This window comes from Micromys minutus (assembly GCF_963924665.1).
Source record: "Micromys minutus genome assembly, chromosome: 18".
NCBI classification, from domain to species: Eukaryota; Metazoa; Chordata; class Mammalia; order Rodentia; family Muridae; genus Micromys; species Micromys minutus.
In genome coordinates, this window is record NC_137953.1 from 15,065,412 (window position 1) to 15,071,582 (window position 6,171).

General features: G+C 41.4%; 1 gene segment (V, D, J or C); it reads right to left on the bottom strand.

Moving 5' to 3' along the window:
* Window positions 1–798: 798 nt before the first annotated feature.
* Window positions 799–3,654, bottom strand: LOC308432379 (Ig kappa chain C region, A allele-like). The segment is given in 2 exons: window positions 3,597–3,654; window positions 799–1,121 (listed from the first exon to the last, which is right to left on the bottom strand).
* Between the last annotated feature and the right edge of the window lie 2,517 nt (window positions 3,655–6,171).

Genomic DNA, 6,171 nt, shown 5'->3' on the forward strand with positions numbered 1-6,171 from the left:
GTCTGTGAACAATGGTTGCTTCCTAAGATTTCTGTTGTACAGAGACAAGTGCCTAAGATGATCATCAACTCTCAGCTTTGTAGAACCTTTCCAGAATTTTGATGTATATGTTTAATCTCACAGTAAAGCAGTTCTTGAAGTGGATGGTGCCCAGCATTGTTAATAGGAGTCAACTCATACTTAAAAACATTATGAAGCCCAGGTTGCTTGCTCATTTAGGTTGCCTCCCCTTCCTGTGATAATGACTCCTCATTGCTTTGTCAAGTTTTCTGGATGGGCTGAATCAGATTACAGAATATGCGCTTGGAAATACTGTCCCCCTTCAGGACTTTGATGACTTAGGAGAAGGAAACTAGGAAGTATGGCTCCTCTAACCTATTAGGGCCCAGCAAATAAGCCATGAATAGTACTTGTGAACCTTAGAGGGGACTGCATGTAGTGGACCACCAAGTAGGGTAAGTCGGGGGGGGGGGGTGATAGTTATTGTTTAAGTGTGGTGGATTTCAGGGCAACTAAACATTTAACTTCTTTAGAAGAAAAACCAGGTAACTGGATAACCAACTGTTAACCACCATTTAGTAAGAAAGACAGAGATCTCAAGTGCAAAGATTCACTTTATTTAATATTTTCGCCAAATATTAGCATGATCAAAGCTAAGGAAAGGGAGGGGGATGAGGTGGGGAGGAGGTTTGGAGTACAGCGACAGTGGTAGGTCGCTTGTGGGGAAGTCTCCAAGACCTTAGGAGGGAGATTGGATGGAGCTGGAGAGCAGGTGGTAGCGCCTCAGGCCCTTTGGGTCTAACACTCATTCCTGTTGAAGCTCTTGACGAGGGGTGAAGACAACGTCTTATGAGTGGCCTCACAGGTATAGAGGTTATGCCTTTCATACTCAGTCTTGGTCAGGGTGAGGGTGCTGCTCAAGCTGTAGGTGCTGTCTTTGCTGTCCTGATCGGTCACACTTTGTAGGACACCATCTCGTTGCTCATTGCCATCAACCTTCCACTTGACATTGATCTCCCTGGGATAGAAGTTGTTCAGGAAGCACACGACTGAGGCACCTCCAGAATCTAACTGCTCCTTGGATGGTGGGAAGATGGATATAGCTGGCTTAGCATCAGCCCCTGAGGAAGGAATCACAGGGAATGGTATGAAGTAACAAGGAAGGTCTCCCTTTCAGTACATTGTGTTATAGACAGACACACAGAAACGAACACTTATCCCTACAGATTAGTAACAAGGAAGCCAGGACACACATATATACTATCTTGTTTTTGACTTATTCACTAGTTCCTAGCTACTTTAGAAAGTAAATTGAAGCTGTTCTCAGGCTTCCTTCTATTGCCTTTTCCCCCTGAAACTACATTCTTCTTCAGCTGCAATAATAGTTCCATGATTCAGACAGAGACATCAGACCAATTTATCTGACATCCCTGATGTTTGGGAGTCTGAACACACAAGCATGTAAGGTAGGAGCAGAGATTGCCTTTCATTTTCTCCTGCCTTTTCCAAGAATACTCTGATATCAGCCTTTCTATGACTTCCTTTGGTGTGGCCAAGCTAACCTTACTATTTGAATGGGGTCTTAAGTCAGGGTCTGTGTTTGGGTGGGTGTCCAGAAACATTCTAAGTATTCACCAGACCCTGGTCTAATGGTCTGTAACCACATGGGACAATTTTTAGCCGTACCAGAACAGGTCAACTGTAATCTGGGCCACCTGCCTGGCAGGAACTGGCTGGGCTTCACTTCTGACCTTAAGCAGCTGCCAGATGGCTTCTCGGAAAGCCCCCTCGGCTGAGATGCCCACCCTTGGGTGACAGAGTGCTAGTGAAAACGAAAACTGAGAGTTCTTCACCGAGAACAACAACAGAATTATGAGCAGCCTGTTTTACCCTTTAAAGAAATTAATAGCTTAAAAAGATTTGACATAATTTTAAAGTAGTTAAAAGTGGTTAAATAACTTAAATGATTCTAGTTTGAAGAATTTTAAAGGTTTCTTAAATAGTTGCCTTTAGCTGGGGAAGGGTCAAACACACAAAAAAATAATAAACAGTTTTCAAAATTATGGGATTATAGTAGCTGAGTTAAACATTTTTCTATCACAGAATTAAAGCATTGGAAAATATATTTCTGCTACTTTTTTATTAGTCATATTTTTGTATGAAGAAAAATATCCTACCTATCCTGTTAAGATCACATCACAAATTTATCTTATTTTAACCAGTTAGTATGAAATATAATTTAACAGAGTCTAAAGAAGAGTTCAGACAAAATAGATTTTCCATGACTTTTGCTGGTTGTAGATTTTACCTCCAAAAGATCATATGCATTCAGCTTTTATTATAACACTGGATAAAACAGTTTTATGCCTTTTCTAATTCTCTAATGGAAAAATTAAGATATGGGACTACAATGATAGATACATTTTATTTCTGAAATCTCCGATAAGTCACCCATTTTTTGTTTTTCCTACATTAGTGTAGTCTGTCAAATCTCTATTCTCTTCAGATTAGTGGCTCTGTTCCTATCACTGTGCCTCAGGAAAGTGGTCCACGCGGAGCAAAGGGCGCTACCGCAGGGTTCATACTGCCTTTAGCGGCAGGCAGACAACCGACATGGCCGCGAAGTCACCCAGTTGCGGACCATTTCAGCCGCTTGCTGGCGGCATAAAACTACAAGCGAGTAATAACTGGGAAAACAAAGGGCCAAATGTCTTACAGAACTGTGGCCATTAAAACATATAATTTAAACCCAAATGTATTTCTACTATTATAATAAAAAGAGATCATTTCAAATTTATATTCATTTAGAAATGAGACAAAAAAAATATAACAACCCCCCTCCCCAAATAGCCTGAGCTGTCTGTCAAGAATTTGTTCCTACAGAGTCTCTCATTTTGACATTTTGTGACAGATTTTAGACTCTAAGAATCACACGTCTTCTGATTATTCAGTGAGCTACCGTTTCTACATGGCAAACAGTCATACTTTCAAACAGCTCACTGATTTTTGTAGTCATAAAAAAAATTAGGAGACAAAAGAGAGAAAGCAGCCTCAGGCTCACGTCTCTCAACAATAGTACCCCACATCTAACGCAAAGCTCAACACAGCATTTGTGGAAACGACTGAATTATTTCTGTTCTCAGAGCTCTAAGCCCCCTCTTTTCATCTGCACGGTTTTCCTCCTTTGGGTCATTCAGCTTATCTCAAAAACTTGGCTTCCACAATCATTTTTGGAGCTGACCTTGACCTTAGGTCTTTTGGATCCTGAAGTGCCCCCACTCCTCACCCCTCAGACCTCCCACTTAAACTTCTAGAAGACAGCACTACCTGCAGTCGGACCCAGGTCTCAATAACTAATGCTCACTCTCCGATCCATCTCTTGGATGGTGACCACAGTTTTAATTACTTTCTCCTCAACTAAAGCCTCTTTTTGCCCCTAATCTTAATAGCGTGACAAACAGAAAATCGGACACCATATGCCAGGTAAACTGATAATGAGCCCTCTCTGTTTTCTCAAGACTCTCTGAACTGTCTTTAACTCTGAATATGAAAACCTGTGTCTTACAAGTAAAAAAAGATGAGAAAAATGTACTTACGTTTCAACTCCAGCTTGGTCCCGGAACCGAACGTGAGCCACAGTGAGGACTCTGACATGCCCCCCCTCTACAAAAACCTGCCTTTGAAGCTAATCCAACTAGATGGGCCAAATTCAGAGGAAAAGCCCAGCTCTTTCTTCTATATTCCCCTTTCAAAACTGGTCTCACAAGTCTAACGTGAGTTTTTTTTTTGGTTCGGCTTTCACACTGGCTGTTTTCTGGGGGAACTTTTAGGTTGCCAGGAATGGCTCATTTAGCCAAACTGTCACAAATTCACATAAGTTACCCAACAGAACCAAAATGTCACAAATAATTGAACAAAAATCTACTTACGTTTCAGTTCCAATTTTGTCCCGGAGCCGAACGTGAATCACAGTGATTCATGTCAAAGGCCCCCTTTACAAAAAGCTGTCTGAGGCCCATCCAATTAGATATTCCAAGTTCAGAGAAAAACTGTTTCTTTCTCATTCCTCCCACAAATCTTACTTTTCTCCACAAATCTGACATGAGGTCAGTTTGTTTGCTTAGCTTCTACAGTGGCTAGATTTTTGGTTCACTCCTATTTAACTTTTGGGTTACCAGGAACAGTTCATTTATCCAATATATATATGCCACAAACTCATACAAATGGGAACAAAACTTTACAAACAGTTAAGCAAAAATGTACTTAGGTTTTACATCCACTCTGGTCTTATCACTGAACTTGATTTACTTTAACTTCTACCTCTATAAAAACCTTCCTTGGCAGCCATTTATTTCTCCTTTCCTCATTTAGTTACTTTGGCTTAGAAAGCCTAAAAATTAGCCACTGGCCCTGTGAAACAGTTTTCCCTCCTTAGCACCTGTCTGAGATTGGAATTTGCTACATCCCCGAAATCCCATTAAGGAAAACACACAACAAAGAACAAAATAACAGGATTTGACACAGGGAACAATGGTTGAGAGGACTACTTACGTTTCAGTTCCAGCTTGGTCCCGGCTCCAAACGTATATACACACTGGTTTCCCTTGACTCACCCCCCATACAAAAACTGAACATGGTCTTCTGAGCACCGAGCAAGGGTTTGTCTAGAGCAGATTACCCTGCTTCTTTGAGCATTTCTGGAGCTACCCCTTGTCTTAATTATTATACGTTCATTCTCCAGAGAACACATACAGCCTATTCCTAGCTTTGCTTACAAAAGTTATTATGCACCTTTGCCCTGGAGCACGCCAGAATTTGGTTTCAGAGTCAGATTTTATACATCACTTTTAGACACAGAAGCCACAAAACATAGACAATGGAAGAAAAAGAGTTTGGATTCTACTTACGTTTGAGTTCCAGCTTGGTGCCTCCACCGAACGTCCACCACAGTGGTGGTACTCCATTGTCTGGCTGTACAAAAACCCTCCTCGCTGAAGAGGAACAGAGAAGTGAGTCAGCTGCTAAGGCTTAACCCCCTCTCCAAGCATGCGTGGAAGCTCTCGGGCTTCTCTGGCAGAGAAATGCTTATCTTCAGAGGTGAGACTTGAATTCTTAGAAGATAATGTGTTTTATTATTTTATATATGACACTCCACGTTATATCTTTTTCTGTAGCAGCATATCACGTAGGACGGTTTATTATTTGCTCATTTAAAAATAAAGAAATGGGCAGAAAGGTGGTCAGCAGTCGATGGCACTTGCTCTTCCATAGGACCTTAGTTCTCAGCACTGTAAGCAGCTCACGGCTGCCCGTAACTCCAGATGCAAGGAATCTGACAGTAGCTTCTGGCCTCTGTACCCACAAGTACATGGCATTTGCTCACACATAAATAAGAATAAGTTTAAAAAGAAGGAAAGCAGACAAATTGAATAGCCAGTGCCATGTAACTTTTCCTGGGCTGAGTAGGTCAGGGTGTGTGTGTGGGAATTATAAACTTTATTTGATATTGATCTAGAACTCAGAAGCATCTCTTTGTTGATAATAACTAAAGCCCGTCTTTCTGCTGGAACTTCTTTGTTTTAATGATGTTTCATAGAAGGTACACGAGATTATATCCATATCTGCATCTGTACCTATATCTCAAGGTTCACACCCTTTGGAATTGAGTTATGGGTGACATATGAGACAAGGACAACCATCAATAGAGGAGAAAAAAAGCTTTTCCTCATGGATTGGTCTGTAGTTACAGGACAGGTGAAGCCCAACTTTCCCCGAGATCAACCGAGTTCATGCTACTTTTGAAGTTAGTGTCTCCATAGCAGCCAACTAAAAACACCGGAAGCTTGCTTCATTTACTACAGTCTTGTTTCTCTTGTAACCATTTGTTCCATCCTCTTCCTACTACCCCCAAACTTCTTACAATCCTACCATGGCCTCCAGCACTTACGAGGCATCTTCCAGGCTTCTGAACACCCCTGTCCTCCTTAGGGAAGCTCAGAAATAGCTGTCATTCAAAATTCGGCTCAAGGGATTCTTTCTACCATTGAGTTGGCTTTGTAGATAGGTTGTGAGGCCTAGAGAACCCATTTGCTCTTAATGGCTGTTGGATTCTCTCTTCCCCACTAGATAGTTAGATGTTTGCTATTTTATTAGCCATGTTTTTGGGAATTC